The sequence below is a fragment of the Narcine bancroftii genome, chromosome 1, assembly GCF_036971445.1.
Source record: "Narcine bancroftii isolate sNarBan1 chromosome 1, sNarBan1.hap1, whole genome shotgun sequence".
Taxonomy (NCBI): Eukaryota; Metazoa; Chordata; class Chondrichthyes; order Torpediniformes; family Narcinidae; genus Narcine; species Narcine bancroftii.
The window spans coordinates 313,872,198-313,892,393 of record NC_091469.1 but is presented as its reverse complement, the minus strand read 5'-3'; positions in this window follow the sequence as shown (position 1 = coordinate 313,892,393).

The window sequence follows — 20,196 nt, the reverse complement described above, 5'->3', positions numbered from 1 at the left end:
GGAATCAGAGGCAGGGTATCAGATGTGCGGAATCAGAGATGGGGAGTCAGAGGCAGAGAATCAGAATCAGAAGCGGGGAATAAGAGGCCGGGAATCAGAGGTGGGGAATCAGAGGCGGGGAAACAGATGCTGGGAATCAGATATGGGGAATCAGAGGTGGCGAATCAAAGGCGCTGAATCAGAGATGGTGAATCAGATGCGGGGAATCAGAGGCGGGGAATCAGAGCTGGGGAATCAGAGGCGGGGAATCAGATTTGGGGAATCAGAGGCAGGGAATTAGATATGGGGAAACAGAGGAGGGGAATCAGAGGCGGGGAAACAGAGGCGTGGAATCAGATATGGGGAATCAGAGGTGGGGAATAAGTGGCAGGGAAGCAGAGGCGGGGTATCAGAGCTGGGGAATCAGAGGCGGGGAATCTGAGTTGGGTTATCAGAGGAGGGGAATCAGATATGGGGAAACATGCGGGGCATCAGAGGCGGGGAAACAGAGGCGGGGAATCAGATATGGGGAATCAGAGGTGGGGAATCAGAGGCAGGGAATCAGATGTGCGGAATCAGAGATGGGGTATCAGAGGCATGGAATCAGAATCAGAAGCGGAGAATCAGAGGCCGGGAATCAGAGGCCGGGAATCAGATGCCGGGAATAAGAGGCCGGGAATCAGAGGTGGGGAATCTGAGTCCGGGAATCAGAAATGGGGAATCAGAGGCGGGGAATGAGATATGGGGAATCAGAGGCGGGGAATCAGAGGAGGGGAAACAGAGGCGGGGAATCAGATATGGGGAATCAGAGGTGGCGAATCAAAGGTTGTGAATCAGAGATGGGGAATCAGATGCGGGGAATCAGAGGCAGGGAAACAAACACGGGGAATCGGAGGCGGGGAATCAGAGCTGGGGAATCAGAGGCGGGGAATCAGAGTTGGGGAATCAGAGGCGTGGAATCAGATATGGGGAAACAGAGGCGGGGAATCAGAGGCGGGGAAACAGAGGTGGGGAATCAGATATGGGGAATCAGAGGTGAGGAATCAGAGGTTGGGAGTCAGAGGCAGGGAATCAGAGGCGGGGAATCAGAGGCGGGGAATCAGAGGCAGGGAATCAGATGTGCAGAATCAGAGAAGGGGAATCAGAGGCAGGGAATCAGAGGCGGGGAATCAGAGGCGGGGAATCAGAGGCCGGGAATCAGAGGCCGGGAATCAGAGGCCGGGAATGAGAGGCCGGGAATCAGAGGCTGGAAATCAGAGGCCAGGAATCAGAGGTGGGGAATAAGAGGCACGGAATCAGATGTGCGGTATCAGAGATGGGGAATCACAGGCAGGGAATCAGAGGCGGGGAATCAGATATGGGGAATCAGAGGTGGGGAATCAGAGGTGCTGAATCAGAGATGGTGAATCAGAGGCGGGGAATCAGAGGCAGGAAATCAGACATGGGGAATGAGAGGCTGGGAATCAGACACGGGGAATCAGAGGTGGGGAATCGGATGTGCGGAATCAGAGATGGGGAATCAGAGGTGGGGAATCAGAGTCCGGGAATCAGAGATGGGGAATTAGAGGCGGGGAATCAGAGGCGGGGAAACATAGGTGGGGAATCAGATATGGGGAATCAGAGGTGGGGAATCAGAGGTGCTGAATCAGAGATGGTGAATCAGAGGCAGGGAATCAGAGGCGGGGAATCAGAGGCGGGGAATGAGTGGCAGGGAATCAGATATGCGGAATCAGAGATGGGGAATCAGAGGCAGGGAATCAGAGGCGGGGAATCAGAGGCAGGGAATCAGAGGCCGGGAATCAGAGGCGGGGAATCAGATATGGGGAATCAGAGGTGGGGAATCAGAGGCAGGGAATCAGATGTGCGGAATCAGAGATGGGGAATCAGAGGCAGAGAATCAGAATCAGAAGCGGGGAATAAGAGGACGGGAATCAGAGGTGGGGAAACAGAGTCCGGGAATCAGAGATGGGGAATCAGAGGCGGGGAATGAGATATTGGGAATCAGAGGCGGGGAATCAGAGGCAGGGAAACAGAGGCGGAGAATCAGATATGGGGAATCAGAGATGGCGAATCAAAGGCGTTGAATCAGAGATGGGAATCAGTGGCGGGGAATCAGAGGCGGGGAATCAGAGTTGGGGAATCAGAGGCGGGGAATCAGATATGGGGAAACAGAGGTGGGGAATCAGAGGCGGGGAAACAGAGGTGGGGAATCAGATATGGGGAATCAGAGGTGGCGAATCAAAGGTTGTGAATCAGAGATGGGGAATCAGAGGCGGGGAATCAGAGGCAGGGAAACAAACACGGGGAATCAGAGGCGGGGAATCAGAGCTGGGGAATCAGAGGCGGAGAATCAGATATGGGGAATCAGAGATGGCGAATCAAAGGCGTTGAATCAGAGATGGGGAATCAGAGGCGGGGAATCAGAGGCGGAGAATCAGAGTTGGGGAATCAGAGGCGGGGAATCAGATATGGGGAAACAGAGGTGGGGAATCAGAGGCGGGGAAACAGAGGTGGGGAATCGGATATGGGGAATCAGAGGTGGCGAATCAAAGGTTGTGAATCAGAGATGGGGAATCAGAGGCGGGGAATCAGAGGCAGGGAAACAAACACGGGGAATCAGAGGCGGGGAATCAGAGCTGGGGAATCAGAGGCGGGGAATCAGAGTTGGGGAATCAGAGGCGTGGAATCAGATATGGGGAAACAGAGGCGGGGAATCAGAGGCGGGGAATCAGAGGCAGGGAATCAGAGGTCGGGAATCAGAGGCGGGGAATCAGATATGGGGAATCAGAGGTGGGGAATCAGAGGCCGGGAATCAGATGTGCGGAATCAGAGGTGGGGAATCAGAGTCCGGGAATCAGAGATGGGGAATCAGAGGCGGGGAATGAGATATTGGGAATCAGAGGCGGGGAATCAGAGTTGGGGAATCAGAGGCGGGGAATCAGATATGGGGAAACAGAGGTGGGAAATCAGAGGCGGGGAAACAGAGGTGGGGAATCAGATATGGGGAATTAGAGGTGGGGAATCAGAGGTTGGGAATCAAACACGGGGAATGAGAGACGGGGAATCATAGCTGTGGAATCAGAGGCGGGGAATGAGAGTTTGGGAATCAGAGGCGGGGAATCAGATATGGGGAAACAGAGGCGGGGAACAGAGGCGGGGAATCAGATATGGGGAAACAGAGGGAGGGAATCAGAGGCGGGGAAACAGAGGCGGGGAATCAGATATTGGGAATCAGAGGTGGGGAATCAGATATGGGGAAACAGAGGCGGGGAATACGAGGCGGGAAACACAGGCGGGGAATCAGATATGGGGAATCAGAGGTGGGGAATCAGTGGTTGGGAATCAGAGGCAGGGAATCGGATATGGGGAATCAGAGGTGGGGAATCAGTGGTTGGGAATCAGAGGCAGGTAATCAGAGGCGGGGAATCAGAGGCAGGGAATCAGATGTGCGGAATCAGAGATGGGGAATCAGAGTCCGGGAATCAGAGATGGGGAATCAGAGGCGGGGAATGAGATATGGGGAATCAGAGGCGGGGAAGCAGTTGCGGGGAATCAGAAATGGGGAATCAGAGGTGGCGAATCAAAGGCGCTGAATCAGAGATGGGGAATCAGAGGCGGGGAATCAGAGGCAGGGAATCAAACACGGGGAATCAGAGGCGGGGAATCAGAGTTGGGGAATGAGAGGCGGGGAATCAGATATGGGGAAACAGAGGCGGGGAATCAGAGGAGGGGAAACAGAGGCGGGGAATCAGATATGGGGAATCAGAGGTGGGGAATCAGAGGTTGCGAATCAGAGGCAGGGTATCAGATGTGCGGAATCAGAGATGGGGAATCAGAGGCAGGGAATCAGAGGCGGGGAATCAGAGGCAGGGAATCAGAGGCCGGGAATCAGAGGCGGGGAATCAGATATGGGGAATCAGAGGTGGGGAATCAGAGGCAGGGTATCAGATGTGCGCAATCAGAGATGGGGAGTCAGAGGCAGAGAATCAGAATCAGAAGCGGGGAATAAGAGGCCGGGAATCAGAGGTGGGGAATCAGAGTCCGGGAATCAGAGATGGGGAATCAGAGGCGGGGAATGAGATATTGGGAATCAGAGGCGGGGAATCAGAGGCAAGGAAACAGAGGCGGGGAATCAGATATGGGGAATCAGAGGTTGGGAATCAGAGGCAGGGAATCAGAAGTGGGGAATCAGAGGCTGGGAATCAGATGCGGGGAATCAGAGGCGGGGAATCAGAGCTGGGGAATCAGAGGCGGGGAATCAGATTTGGGGAATCAGAGGCAGGGTATTAGATATGGGGAAACAGAGGAGGGGAATCAGAGGCGGGGAAACAGAGGCGTGGAATCAGATATGGGAATCAGAGGTGGGGAATAAGTGGCAGGGAAGCAGAGGCGGGGTATCAGAGCTGGGGAATCAGAGGCGGGGAATCTGAGTTGGGATATCAGAGGAGGGGAATCAGATATGGGGAAACATGCGGGGCATCAGAGGCGGGGAAACAGAGGCGGGGAATCAGATATGGGGAATCAGAGGTGGGGAATCAGAGGCAGGGAATCAGATGTGCGGAATCAGAGATGGGGTATCAGAGGCATGGAATCAGAATCAGAAGCGGAGAATCAGAGGCCGGGAATCAGAGGCCGGGAATCAGATGCCGGGAATAAGAGGCCGGGAATCAGAGGTGGGGAATCTGAGTCCGGGAATCAGAAATGGGGAATCAGAGGCGGGGAATGAGATATGGGGAATCAGAGGCGGGGAATCAGAGGCAGGGAAACAGAGGCGGGGAATCAGAGGCGGGGAATGAGAGGCAGGGAATCAGATGTGCGGAATCAGAGATGGGGAATCAGAGGCAGGGAATCAGAGGCGGGGAATCAGAGGCAGGGAATCAGAGGCCGGGAATCAGAGGCGGGGAATCAGATATGGGGAATCAGAGGTGGGGAATCAGAGGCAGGGTATCAGATGTGCGGAATCAGAGATGGGGAGTCAGAGGCAGAGAATCAGAATCAGAAGCGGGGAATAAGAGGCCGGGAATCAGAGGTGGGGAATCAGAGTCCGGGAATCAGAGATGGGGAATCAGAGGCGGGGAATGAGATATTGGGAATCAGAGGCGGGGAATCAGAGGCAGGGAAACAGAGGCGGGGATTCAGATATGGGGAATCAGAGGTTGGGAATCAGAGGCAGGGAATCAGAAGTGGGGAATCAGAGGCTGGGAATCAGATGCGGGGAATCAGAGGCGGGGAATCAGAGCTGGGGAATCAGAGGCGGGGAATCAGATTTGGGGAATCAGAGCCAGGGTATTAGATATGGGGAAACAGAGGAGGGGAATCAGAGGCGGGGAAACAGAGGCGTGGAATCAGATATGGGGAATCAGAGGTGGGGAATAAGTGGCAGGGAAGAAGAGGCGGGGTATCAGAGCTGGGGAATCAGAGGCGGGGAATCTTAGTTGGGTTATCAGAGGAGGGGAATCAGATATGGGGAAACATGCGGGGCATCAGAGGCGGGGAAACAGAGGCGGGGAATCAGATATGGGGAATCAGAGGTGGGGAATCAGAGGCAGGGAATCAGATGTGCGGAATCAGAGATGGGGTATCAGAGGCATGGAATCAGAATCAGAAGCGGAGAATCAGAGGCCGGGAATCAGAGGCCGGGAATCAGATGCCGGGAATAAGAGGCCGGGAATCAGAGGTGGGGAATCTGAGTCTGGGAATCAGAAATGGGGAATCAGAGGCGGGGAATGAGATATGGGGAATCAGAGGCGGGGAATCAGAGGCGGGGAAACAGAGGCGGGGAATCAGATATGGGGAATCAGAGGTGGCGAATCAAAGGTTGTGAATCAGAGATGGGGAATCAGAGGCGGGGAATCAGAGGCAGGGAAACAAACACGGGGAATCAGAGGCGGGGAATCAGAGCTGGGGAATCAGAGTCGGGGAATCAGAGTTGGGGAATCAGAGGCGTGGAATCAGATATGGGGAAACAGAGGCGGGGAATCAGAGGCGGGGAAACAGAGGCGGGGAATCAGATATGGGGAATCAGAGGTGGGGAATCAGAGGTTGGGAGTCAGAGGCAGGGAATCAGAGGCGGGGAATCAGAGGCGGGGAATCAGAGTCAGGGAATCAGATGTGCAGGATCAGAGAAGGGGAATCAGAGGCAGGGAATCAGAGGCGGGGAATCAGAGGCGGGGAATCAGAGGCCGGGAATCAGAGGCCGGGAATCAGAGGCCGGGAATGAGAGGCCGGGAATCAGAGGCTGGAAATCAGAGGCCGGGAATCAGAGGTGGGGAATAAGAGGCACGGAATCATATGTGCGGTATCAGAGATGGGGAATCACAGGCAGGGAATCAGAGGTGGGGAATCAGAGGCGCGGAATCAGAGGCAGGGAATCGGATGTGCGGAATCAGAGATGGGGAATCAGAGGTGGGGAATCAGAGTCCGGGAATCAGAGATGGGGAATTAGAGGAGGGGAATCAGAGGCGGGGAAACATAGGTGGGGAATCAGATATGGGGAATCAGAGGTGGGGAATCAGAGGCGCTGAATCAGAGGCAGGGAATCAGATGTGCGGAATCAGAGATGGGGAATCAGAGTCCGGGAATCAGAGATGGGGAATCAGAGGCGGGGAATGAGATATGTGGAATCAGAGGTGGGGAATCAGAGGCGGGGAAACAGATGCTGGGAATCAGATATGGGGAATCAGAGGTGGCGAATCAAAGGCGCTGAATCAGAGATGGGGAATCAGATGAGGGGAATCAGAGGTGGGGAATAAGTGGCAGGGAAGCAGAGGCGGGGTATCAGAGCTGGGGAATCAGAGGCGGGGAATCTGAGTTGGTTATCAGAGGAGGGGAATCAGATATGGGGAAACATGCGGGGCATCAGAGGCGGGGAAACAGAGGCGGGGAATCAGATATGGGGAATCAGAGGTGGGGAATCAGAGGCAGGGAATCAGATGTGCGGAATCAGAGATGGGGTATCAGAGGCATGGAATCAGAATCAGAAGCGGAGAATCAGAGGCCGGGAATCAGAGGCCGGGAATCAGATGCCGGGAATAAGAGGCCGGGAATCAGAGGTGGGGAATCTGAGTCCGGGAATCAGAAATGGGGAATCAGAGGCGGGGAATGAGATATGGGGAATCAGAGGCGGGGAATCAGAGGCGGGGAAACAGAGGCGGGGAATCAGATATGGGGAATCAGAGGTGGCGAATCAAAGGTTGTGAATCAGAGATGGGGAATCAGAGGCGGGGAATCAGAGGCAGGGAAACAAACACGGGGAATCAGAGGCGGGGAATCAGAGCTGGGGAATCAGAGGCGGGGAATCAGAGTTGGGGAATCAGAGGCGTGGAATCAGATATGGGGAAACAGAGGCGGGGAATCAGAGGCGGGGAAACAGAGGCGGGGAATCAGATATGGGGAATCAGAGGTGGGGAATCAGAGGTTGGGAGTCAGAGGCAGGGAATCAGAGGCGGGGAATCAGAGGCGGGGAATCAGAGGAAGGGAATCAGATGTGCAGAATCAGAGAAGGGGAATCAGAGGCAGGGAATCAGAGGCGGGGAATCAGAGGCGGGGAATCAGAGGCCGGGAATCAGAGGCCGGGAATCAGAGGCCGGGAATGAGAGGCCGGGAATCAGAGGCTGGAAATCAGAGGCCGGGAATCAGAGGTGGGGAATAAGAGGCACGGAATCAGATGTGCGGTATCAGAGATGGGGAATCACAGGCAGGGAATCAGAGTCGGGGAATCAGAGGCGCGGAATCAGAGGCAGGGAATCGGATGTGCGGAATCAGAGATGGGGAATCAGAGGTGGGGAATCAGAGTCCAGGAATCAGAGATGGGGAATTAGAGGCGGGGAATCAGAGGCGGGGAAACATAGGTGGGGAATCAGATATGGGGAATCAGAGGTGGGGAATCAGAGGTGCTGAATCAGAGATGGTGAATCAGAGGCGGGGAATCAGAGGCAGGAAATCAGACATGGGGAATGAGAGGCTGGGAATCAGACACGGGGAATCAGAGGTGGGGAATCAGAGCTGGGGAATCAGAGGTGGGGTATCAGAGTTGGGGAATCAGAGGCGGGGAATCAGATATGGGGAAACAGAGGCAGGGAATCAGAGGCAGGGAAACAGAGGCGGGGAATCAGATATGGGGAATCAGAGGAGGGGAATCAGAGGTTGGGAATCAGAGGCAGGGACTCAGAGGTTGGGATTCAGATGCAGGGAATCAGATGCGGGGAATAAGAGGTGGGGATTCAGAGGCGAGGAATCAGAGGCAGGGAATCAGAGTTGGGGAATCAGAGGCAGGGAATTAGATATGGGGAAACAGAGGCGGGGAATTAGAGGCGGGGAATCAGAGGCCGGGAATAAGAGGCCGGGAATCAGAGGTGGGTAATCAGAGTCCGGGAATCAGAGGCGGGGAATGAGATATGGGGAATTAGAGGCGGGGAATCAGAGGCGGGGAAACAGAGGCGGGGAATCAGATATGGGGAATCAGAGGTGGCGAATCAAAGGCGGTGAATCAGAGATGGGGAATCAGAGGCGGGGAATCAGAGGCAGGGAATCAAACACGGGGAATGAGAGACGGGGAATCATAGCTGGGGAATCAGAGGCGGGGAATCAGAGTTGGGGAATCAGAGGCGGTGAATCAGATATGGGGAAACAGAGGCGGGAAATCAGAGGCGGGGAAACAGAGGCGGGGAATCAGATATGGGGAATCAGAGGTGGGGCATCAGATATGGGGAAACAGAGGCGGGGAATCAGAGGCGGGGAAACAGAGGCGGGGAATCAGATATGGGGAATCAGAGGTGGGGAATCAGTGGTTGGGAATCAGAGGCAGGGAATCAGATATGGGGAATCAGAGGTTGGGAATCAGATGTGCGGAATCAGATATGGGGAATCAGAGTCCGGGAATCAGAGATGGGGAATCAGAGGCGGGGAATGAGATATGGGGAATCAGAGGCGGGGAATCAGAGGCAGGGAATCAGATGTGCGGAATCAGAGATGGGGAATCAGAGTCCGGGAATCAGAGATGGGGAATCAGAGGCGGGGAATGAGATATGGGGAATCAGAGGTGGGGAATCAGAGGCGGGGAAACAGATGCTGGGAATCAGATATGGGGAATCAGAGGTGGCGAATCAAAGGCGCTGAATCAGAGATGGGGAATCAGAGGCGGGGAATCAGAGGCAGGGAATCAAACACGGGGAATCAGAGGCGGGGAATCAGAGTTGGGGAATCAGAGGCGGGGACTCAGATATTGGGGAAACAGAGGCGGGGAATCAGAGGCGGGGAAACAGAGGCGGGGAATCAGAGGCAGGGAATCAGAGGCCGGGAATCAGAGGCGGGGAATCAGAAATGGGGAATCAGAGGTGGGGAATCAGAGGCAGGGTATCAGATGTGCGGAATCAGAGATGGGGAGTCAGAGGCAGAGAATCAGAATCAGAAGCGGGGAATAAGAGGCCGGGAATCAGAGGTGGGGAATCAGAGTCCGGGAATCAGAGATGGGGAATCAGAGGCGGGGAATGAGATATTGGGAATCAGAGGCGGGGAATCAGAGGCAGGGAAACAGAGGCGGGGAATCAGATATGGGGAATCAGAGGTTGGGAATCAGAGGCAGGGAATCAGAAGTGGGGAATCAGAGGCTGGGAATCAGATGCGGGGAATCAGAGGCGGGGAATCAGAGCTGGGGAATCAGAGGCGGGGAATCAGATTTGGGGAATCAGAGCCAGGGTATTAGATATGGGGAAACAGAGGAGGGGAATCAGAGGCGGGGAAACAGAGGCGTGGAATCAGATATGGGGAATCAGAGGTGGGGAATAAGTGGCAGGGAAGAAGAGGCGGGGTATCAGAGCTGGGGAATCAGAGGCGGGGAATCTTAGTTGGGTTATCAGAGGAGGGGAATCAGATATGGGGAAACATGCGGGGCATCAGAGGCGGGGAAACAGAGGCGGGGAATCAGATATGGGGAATCAGAGGTGGGGAATCAGAGGCAGGGAATCAGATGTGCGGAATCAGAGATGGGGTATCAGAGGCATGGAATCAGAATCAGAAGCGGAGAATCAGAGGCCGGGAATCAGAGGCCGGGAATCAGATGCCAGGAATAAGAGGCCGGGAATCAGAGGTGGGGAATCTGAGTCTGGGAATCAGAAATGGGGAATCAGAGGCGGGGAATGAGATATGGGGAATCAGAGGCGGGGAATCAGAGGCGGGGAAACAGAGGCGGGGAATCAGATATGGGGAATCAGAGGTGGCGAATCAAAGGTTGTGAATCAGAGATGGGGAATCAGAGGCGGGGAATCAGAGGCAGGGAAACAAACACGGGGAATCAGAGGCGGGGAATCAGAGCTGGGGAATCAGAGTCGGGGAATCAGAGTTGGGGAATCAGAGGCGTGGAATCAGATATGGGGAAACAGAGGCGGGGAATCAGAGGCGGGGAAACAGAGGCGGGGAATCAGATATGGGGAATCAGAGGTGGGGAATCAGAGGTTGGGAGTCAGAGGCAGGGAATCAGAGGCGGGGAATCAGAGGCGGGGAATCAGAGTCAGGGAATCAGATGTGCAGGATCAGAGAAGGGGAATCAGAGGCAGGGAATCAGAGGCGGGGAATCAGAGGCGGGGAATCAGAGGCCGGGAATCAGAGGCCGGGAATCAGAGGCCGGGAATGAGAGGCCGGGAATCAGAGGCTGGAAATCAGAGGCCGGGAATCAGAGGTGGGGAATAAGAGGCACGGAATCAGATGTGCGGTATCAGAGATGGGGAATCACAGGCAGGGAATCAGAGGTGGGGAATCAGAGGCGCGGAATCAGAGGCAGGGAATCGGATGTGCGGAATCAGAGATGGGGAATCAGAGGTGGGGAATCAGAGTCCGGGAATCAGAGATGGGGAATTAGAGGAGGGGAATCAGAGGCGGGGAAACATAGGTGGGGAATCAGATATGGGGAATCAGAGGTGGGGAATCAGAGGCGCTGAATCAGAGGCAGGGAATCAGATGTGCGGAATCAGAGATGGGGAATCAGAGTCCGGGAATCAGAGATGGGGAATCAGAGGCGGGGAATGAGATATGTGGAATCAGAGGTGGGGAATCAGAGGCGGGGAAACAGATGCTGGGAATCAGATATGGGGAATCAGAGGTGGCGAATCAAAGGCGCTGAATCAGAGATGGGGAATCAGATGAGGGGAATCAGAGGCGGGGAATCAGAGCTGGGGAATCAGAGGCGGGGAATCAGATTTGGGGAATCAGAGGCAGGGAATAAGATATGGGGAAACAGAGGAGGGGAATCAGAGGCGGGGAAACAGAGGCGTGGAATCAGATATGGGGAATCAGAGGTGGGGAATAAGTGGCAGGGATGCAGAGGCGGGGTATCAGAGCTGGGGAATCAGAGGCGGGGAATCTGAGTTGGTTATCAGAGGAGGGGAATCAGATATGGGGAAACATGCGGGGCATCAGAGGCGGGGAAACAGAGGCGGGGAATCAGATATGGGGAATCAGAGGTTGGGAATCAGAGGCAGGGAATCAGATGTGCGGAATCAGAGATGGGGTATCAGAGGCATGGAATCAGAATCAGAAGCGGAGAATCAGAGGCCGGGAATCAGAGGCCGGGAATCAGATGCCGGGAATAAGAGGCCGGGAATCAGAGGTGGGGAATCTGAGTCCGGGAATCAGAAATGGGGAATCAGAGGCGGGGAATGAGATATGGGGAATCAGAGGCGGTGAATCAGAGGCGGGGAAACAGAGGAGGGGAATCAGATATGGGGAATCAGAGGTGGCGAATCAAAGGTTGTGAATCAGAGATGGGGAATCAGAGGCGGGGAATCAGAGGCAGGGAAACAAACACGGGGAATCAGAGGCGGGGAATCAGAGCTGGGGAATCAGAGGCGGGGAATCAGAGTTGGGGAATCAGAGGCGTGGAATCAGATATGGGGAAACAGAGGCGGGGAATCAGAGGCGGGGAAACAGAGGCGGGGAATCAGATATGGGGAATCAGAGGTGGGGAATCAGAGGTTGGGAGTCAGAGGCAGGGAATCAGAGGCGGGGAATCAGAGGCGGGGAATCAGAGGAAGGGAATCAGATGTGCAGAATCAGAGAAGGGGAATCAGAGGCAGGGAATCAGAGGCGGGGAATCAGAGGCGGGGAATCAGAGGCCGGGAATCAGAGGCCGGGAATCAGAGGCCGGGAATGAGAGGCCGGGAATCAGAGGCTGGAAATCAGAGGCCGGGAATCAGAGGTGGGGAATAAGAGGCACGGAATCAGATGTGCGGTATCAGAGATGGGGAATCACAGGCAGGGAATCAGAGGCGGGGAATCAGAGGCGCGGAATCAGAGGCAGGGAATCGGATGTGCGGAATCAGAGATGGGGAATCAGAGGTGGGGAATCAGAGTCCAGGAATCAGAGATGGGGAATTAGAGGCGGGGAATCAGAGGCGGGGAAACATAGGTGGGGAATCAGATATGGGGAATCAGAGGTGGGGAATCAGAGGTGCTGAATCAGAGATGGTGAATCAGAGGCGGGGAATCAGAGGCAGGAAATCAGACATGGGGAATGAGAGGCTGGGAATCAGACACGGGGAATCAGAGGTGGGGAATCAGAGCTGGGGAATCAGAGGTGGGGTATCAGAGTTGGGGAATCAGAGGCGGGGAATCAGATATGGGGAAACAGAGGCAGGGAATCAGAGGCAGGGAAACAGAGGCGGGGAATCAGATATGGGGAATCAGAGGAGGGGAATCAGAGGTTGGGAATCAGAGGCAGGGACTCAGAGGTTGGGATTCAGATGCAGGGAATCAGATGCGGGGAATAAGAGGTGGGGATTCAGAGGCGAGGAATCAGAGGCAGGGAATCAGAGTTGGGGAATCAGAGGCAGGGAATTAGATATGGGGAAACAGAGGTGGGGAATTAGAGGCGGGGAATCAGAGGCCGGGAATAAGAGGCCGGGAATCAGAGGTGGGTAATCAGAGTCCGGGAATCAGAGGCGGGGAATGAGATATGGGGAATTAGAGGCGGGGAATCAGAGGCGGGGAAACAGAGGCGGGGAATCAGATATGGGGAATCAGAGGTGGCGAATCAAAGGCGGTGAATCAGAGATGGGGAATCAGAGGCGGGGAATCAGAGGCAGGGAATCAAACACGGGGAATGAGAGACGGGGAATCAGAGTCCGGGAATCAGAGATGGGGAATCAGAGGCGGGGAATGAGATATGGGGAATCAGAGGTGGGGAATCAGAGGCGGGGAAACAGATGCTGGGAATCAGATATGGGGAATCAGAGGTGGCGAATCAAAGGCGCTGAATCAGAGATGGGGAATCAGAGGCGGGGAATCAGAGGCAGGGAATCAAACACGGGGAATCAGAGGCGGGGAATCAGAGTTGGGGAATCAGAGGCGGGGACTCAGATATTGGGGAAACAGAGGCGGGGAATCAGAGGCGGGGAAACAGAGGCGGGGAATCAGATATGGGTAATCAGAGGTGGGGAATCAGAGGTTGCGAATCAGAGGCAGGGAATCAGAGGCGGGGAATCAGAGGCGGGGAATGAGTGGCAGGGAATCAGATATGCGGAATCAGAGATGGGGAATCAGAGGCAGGGAATCAGAGGCGGGGAATCAGAGGCAGGGAATCAGAGGCCGGGAATCAGAGGCGGGGAATCAGATATGGGGAATCAGAGGTGGGGAATCAGAGGCAGGGAATCAGATGTGCGGAATCAGAGATGGGGAATCAGAGGCAGAGAATCAGAATCAGAAGCGGGGAATAAGAGGACGGGAATCAGAGGTGGGGAAACAGAGTCCGGGAATCAGAGATGGGGAATCAGAGGCGGGGAATCAGATATGGGGAAACAGAGGCAGGGAATCAGAGGCAGGGAAACAGAGGCGGGGAATCAGATATGGGGAATCAGAGGAGGGGAATCAGAGGTTGGGAATCAGAGGCAGGGACTCAGAGGTTGGGATTCAGATGCAGGGAATCAGATGCGGGGAATAAGAGGTGGGGATTCAGAGGCGAGGAATCAGAGGCAGGGAATCAGAGTTGGGGAATCAGAGGCAGGGAATTAGATATGGGGAAACAGAGGCGGGGAATTAGAGGCGGGGAATCAGAGGCCGGGAATAAGAGGCCGGGAATCAGAGGTGGGTAATCAGAGTCCGGGAATCAGAGGCGGGGAATGAGATATGGGGAATTAGAGGCGGGGAATCAGAGGCGGGGAAACAGAGGCGGGGAATCAGATATGGGGAATCAGAGGTGGCGAATCAAAGGCGGTGAATCAGAGATGGGGAATCAGAGGCGGGGAATCAGAGGCAGGGAATCAAACACGGGGAATGAGAGACGGGGAATCATAGCTGGGGAATCAGAGGCGGGGAATCAGAGTTGGGGAATCAGAGGCGGTGAATCAGATATGGGGAAACAGAGGCGGGAAATCAGAGGCGGGGAAACAGAGGCGGGGAATCAGATATGGGGAATCAGAGGTGGGGAATCAGATATGGGGAAACAGAGGCGGGGAATCAGAGGCGGGGAAACAGAGGCGGGGAATCAGATATGGGGAATCAGAGGTGGGGAATCAGTGGTTGGGAATCAGAGGCAGGGAATCAGATATTGGGAATCAGAGGTTGGGAATCAGATGTGCGGAATCAGATATGGGGAATCAGAGTCCGGGAATCAGAGATGGGGAATCAGAGGCGGGGAATGAGATATGGGGAATCAGAGGCGGGGAATCAGAGGCAGGGAATCAGATGTGCGGAATCAGAGATGGGGAATCAGAGTCCGGGAATCAGAGATGGGGAATCAGAGGCGGGGAATGAGATATGGGGAATCAGAGGTGGGGAATCAGAGGCGGGGAAACAGATGCTGGGAATCAGATATGGGGAATCAGAGGTGGCGAATATTAGGCGCTGAATCAGAGATGGGGAATCAGAGGCGGGGAATCAGAGGCAGGGAATCAAACACGGGGAATCAGAGGCGGGGAATCAGAGTTGGGGAATCAGAGGCGGGGTCTCAGATATTGGGGAAACAGAGGCGGGGAATCAGAGGCGGGGAAACAGAGGCGGGGAATCAGATATGGGTAATCAGAGGTGGGGAATCAGAGGTTGCGAATCAGAGGCAGGGAATCAGAGGCGGGGAATCAGAGGCGGGGAATGAGTGGCAGGGAATCAGATATGCGGAATCAGAGATGGGGAATCAGAGGCAGGGAATCAAACACGGGGAATCAGAGGCGGGGAATCAGAGTTGGGGAATCAGAGGCGGGGACTCAGATATTGGGGAAACAGAGGCGGGGAATCAGAGGCGGGGAAACAGAGGCGGGGAATCAGATATGGGTAATCAGAGGTGGGGAATCAGAGGTTGCGAATCAGAGGCAGGGAATCAGAGGCGGGGAATCAGAGGCGGGGAATGAGTGGCAGGGAATCAGATATGCGGAATCAGAGATGGGGAATCAGAGGCAGGGAATCAGAGGCGGGGAATCAGAGGCAGGGAATCAGAGGCCGGGAATCAGAGGCGGGGAATCAGATATGGGGAATCAGAGGTGGGGAATCAGAGGCAGGGAATCAGATGTGCGGAATCAGAGATGGGGAATCAGAGGCAGAGAATCAGAATCAGAAGTGGGGAATAAGAGGACGGGAATCAGAGGTGGGGAATCAGAGGCGGGGAATGAGATATGGGGAAACAGAGGCAGGGAATCAGAGGCAGGGAAACAGAGGCGGGGAATCAGATATGGGGAATCAGAGGAGGGGAATCAGAGGTTGGGAATCAGAGGCAGGGACTCAGAGGTTGGGATTCAGATGCAGGGAATCAGATGCGGGGAATAAGAGGTGGGGATTCAGAGGCGAGGAATCAGAGGCAGGGAATCAGAGTTGGGGAATCAGAGGCAGGGAATTAGATATGGGGAAACAGAGGCGGGGAATTAGAGGCGGGGAATCAGAGGCCGGGAATAAGAGGCCGGGAATCAGAGGTGGGTAATCAGAGTCCGGGAATCAGAGGCGGGGAATGAGATATGGGGAATTAGAGGCGGGGAATCAGAGGCGGGGAAACAGAGGCGGGGAATCAGATATGGGGAATCAGAGGTGGCGAATCAAAGGCGGTGAATCAGAGATGGGGAATCAGAGGCGGGGAATCAGAGGCAGGGAATCAAACACGGGGAATGAGAGACGGGGAATCATAGCTGGGGAATCAGAGGCGGGGAATCAGAGTTGGGGAATCAGAGGCGGTGAATCAGATATGGGGAAACAGAGGCGGGAAATCAGAGGCGGGGAAACAGAGGCGGGGAATCAGATATGGGGAATCAGAGGTGGGGAATCAGATATGGGGAAACAGAGGCGGGGAATCAGAGGCGGGGAAACAGAGGCGGGGAATCAGATATGGGGAATCGGAGGTGGGGAATCAGTGGTTGGGAATCAGAGGCAGGGAATCAGATATGGGGAATCAGAGGTTGGGAATCAGATGTGCGGAATCAGATATGGGGAATCAGAGTCCGGGAATCAGAGATGGGGAATCAGAGGCGGGGAATGAGATATGGGGAATCAGAGGTGGGGAATCAGAGGCGGGGAAACAGATGCTGGGAATCAGATATGGGGAATCAGAGGTGGCGAATCAAAGGCGCTGAATCAGAGATGGGGAATCAGAGGCGGGGAATCAGAGGCAGGGAATCAAACACGGGGAATCAGAGGCGGGGAATCAGAGTTGGGGAATCAGAGGCGGGGACTCAGATATTGTGGAAACAGAGGCGGGGAATCAGAGGCGGGGAAACAGAGGCGGGGAATCAGATATGGGGAATCAGAGGTGGGGAATCAGAGGTTGCGAATCAGAGGCAGGGAATCAGAGGCGGGGAATCAGAGGCGGGGAATGAGTGGCAGGGAATCAGATATGCGGAATCAGAGATGGGGAATCAGAGGCAGGGAATCAGAGGCGGGGAATCAGAGGCAGGGAATCAGAGGCCGGGAATCAGAGGCGGGGAATCAGATATGGGGAATCAGAGGTGGGGAATCAGAGGCAGGGAATCAGATGTGCGGAATCAGAGATGGGGAATCAGAGGCAGAGAATCAGAATCAGAAGCGGGGAATAAGAGGACGGGAATCAGAGGTGGGGAAACAGAGTCCGGGAATCAGAGATGGGGAATCAGAGGCGGGGAATGAGATATTGGGAATCAGAGGCGGGGAATCAGAGGCAGGGAAACAGAGGCGGAGAATCAGATATGGGGAATCAGAGATGGCGAATCAAAGGCGTTGAATCAGAGATGGGGAATCAGAGGCGGGGAATCAGAGGCGGGGAATCAGAGTTGGGGAATCAGAGGCGGGGAATCAGATATGGGGAAACAGAGGTGGGGAATCAGAGGCGGGGAAACAGAGGTGGGGAATCAGATATGGGGAATCAGAGGTGGCGAATCAAAGGTTGTGAATCAGAGATGGGGAATCAGAGGCGGGGAATCAGAGGCAGGGAAACAAACACGGGGAATCAGAGGCGGGGAATCAGAGCTGGGGAATCAGAGGCGGGGAATCAGAGTTGGGGAATCAGAGGCGTGGAATCAGATATGGGGAAACAGAGGCGGGGAATCAGAGGCGGGGAATCAGAGGCAGGGAATCAGAGGTCGGGAATCAGAGGCGGGGAATCAGAGGCGGGGAAACAGAGGCGGGGAATCAGATATGGGGAATCAGAGGTGGGGAATCAGAGGCGGGGAAACAGAGGCGGGGAATCAGATATGGGGAATCAGAGGTGGGGAATCAGAGGTTGCGAATCAGAGGCAGGGAATCAGAGGCGGGGAATCAGAGGCGGGGAATGAGTGGCAGGGAATCAGATATGCGGAATCAGAGATGGGGAATCAGAGGCAGGGAATCAGAGGCGGGGAATCAGAGGCAGGGAATCAGAGGCCGGGAATCAGAGGCGGGGAATCAGATATGGGGAATCAGAGGTGGGGAATCAGAGGCAGGGAATCAGATGTGCGGAATCAGAGATGGGGAATCAGAGGCAGAGAATCAGAGGCCGGGAATCAGATGCCGGGAATAAGAGGCCGGGAATCAGAGGTGGGGAATCAGATGCCGGGAATAAGAGGCCGGGAATCAGAGGTGGGGAATCAGATGCCGGGAATAAGAGGCCGGGAATCAGAGGTGGGGAATCTGAGTCCGGGAATCAGAAATGGGGAATCAGAGGCGGGGAATGAGATATGGGGAATCAGAGGCGGGGAATCAGAGGCGGGGAAACAGAGGCGGGGAATCAGATATGGGGAATCAGAGGTGGCGAATCAAAGGTTGTGAATCAGAGATGGGGAATCAGAGGCGGGGAATCAGAGGCAGGGAAACAAACACGGGGAATCAGAGGCGGGGAATCAGAGCTGGGGAATCAGAGTCGGGGAATCAGAGTTGGGGAATCAGAGGCGTGGAATCAGATATGGGGAAACAGAGGCGGGGAATCAGAGGCGGGGAAACAGAGGCGGGGAATCAGATATGGGGAATCAGAGGTGGGGAATCAGAGGTTGGGAGTCAGAGGCAGGGAATCAGAGGCGGGGAATCAGAGGCGGGGAATCTGAGGCAGGGAATCAGATGTGCAGGATCAGAGAAGGGGAATAAGAGGCAGGGAATCAGAGGCGGGGAATCAGAGGCGGGGAATCAGAGGTCGGGAATCAGAGGCCGGGAATCAGAGGCCGGGAATGAGAGGCCGGGAATCAGAGGCTGGAAATCAGAGGCCGGGAATCAGAGGTGGGGAATAAGAGGCACGGAATCAGATGTGCGGTATCAGAGATGGGGAATCACAGGCAGGGAATCAGAGGCGGGGAATCAGAGGCGCGGAATCAGAGGCAGGGAATCGGATGTGCGGAATCAGAGATGGGGAATCAGAGGTGGGGAATCAGAGTCCGGGAATCAGAGATGGGGAATTAGAGGCGGGGAATCAGAGGCGGGGAAACATAGGTGGGGAATCAGATATGGGGAATCAGAGGTGGGGAATCAGAGGCGCTGAATCAGAGATGGTGAATCAGAGGCGGGGAATCAGAGGCAGGAAATCAGACATGGGGAATGGAGGCTGGGAATCAGACACGGGGAATCAGAGGTGGGGAATCAAAGCTGGGGAATCAGAGGTGGGGAATCAGAGGTGGGGAATCAGAGTTGGGGAATCAGAGGCGGGGAATCAGATATGGGGAAACAGAGGCGGGGAATCAGAGGAAGGGAAACAGAGGCGGGGAATCAGATATGGGGAATCAGAGGAGGGGAATCAGAGGTTGGGAATCACAGGCAGGGACTCAGAGGTTGGGATTCAGATGCAGGGAATCAGATGCGGGGAATAAGAGGTGGGGATTCAGAGGCGAGAAATCAGAGGCAGGGAATCAGAGTTGGGGAATCAGAGGCAGGGAATTAGATATGGGGAAACAGAGGCAGGTAATCAGAGGCTGGGATTTAGAGGCGGGGAATCAGAGGCGGGGAAACAGAGGCGGGGAATCAGATATGGGGAATCAGAGGTGGCGAATCAAAGGCGGTGAATCAGAGATGGGGAATCAGAGGCGGGGAATCAGAGGCAGGGAATCAAACACGGGGAATGAGAGACGGGGAATCATAGCTGGGGAATCAGAGGCGGGGAATCAGAGTTGGGGAATCAGAGGCGGTGAATCAGATATGGGGAAACAGAGGCGGGAAATCAGAGGCGGGGAAACAGAGGCGGGGAATCAGATATGGGGAATCAGAGGTGGGGAATCAGATATGGGGAAAAAGAGGCGGGGAATCAGAGGCGGGGAAACAGAGGCGGGGAATCAGATATGGGGAATCAGAGGTGGGGAATCAGTGGTTGGGAATCAGAGGCAGGGAATCAGATATGGGGAATCAGAGGTTGGGAATCAGATGTGCGGAATCAGATATGGGGAATCAGAGTCCGGGAATCAGAGATGGGGAATCAGAGGCGGGGAATGAGATATGGGGAATCAGAGGTGGGGAATCAGAGGCGGGGAAACAGATGCTGGGAATCAGATATGGGGAATCAGAGGTGGCGAATCAAAGGCGCTGAATCAGAGATGGGGAATCAGAGGCGGGGAATCAGAGGCAGGGAATCAAACACGGGGAATCAGATGCGGGGAATCAGAGTTGGGGAATCAGAGGCGGGGACTCAGATATTGGGGAAACAGAGGCGGGGAATCAGAGGCGGGGAAACAGAGGCGGGGAATCAGATATGGGGAATCAGAGGTGGGGAATCAGAGGTTGCGAATCAGAGGCAGGGAATCAGAGGCGGGGAATCAGAGGCGGGGAATGAGTGGCAGGGAATCAGATATGCGGAATCAGAGATGGGGAATCAGAGGCAGGGAATCA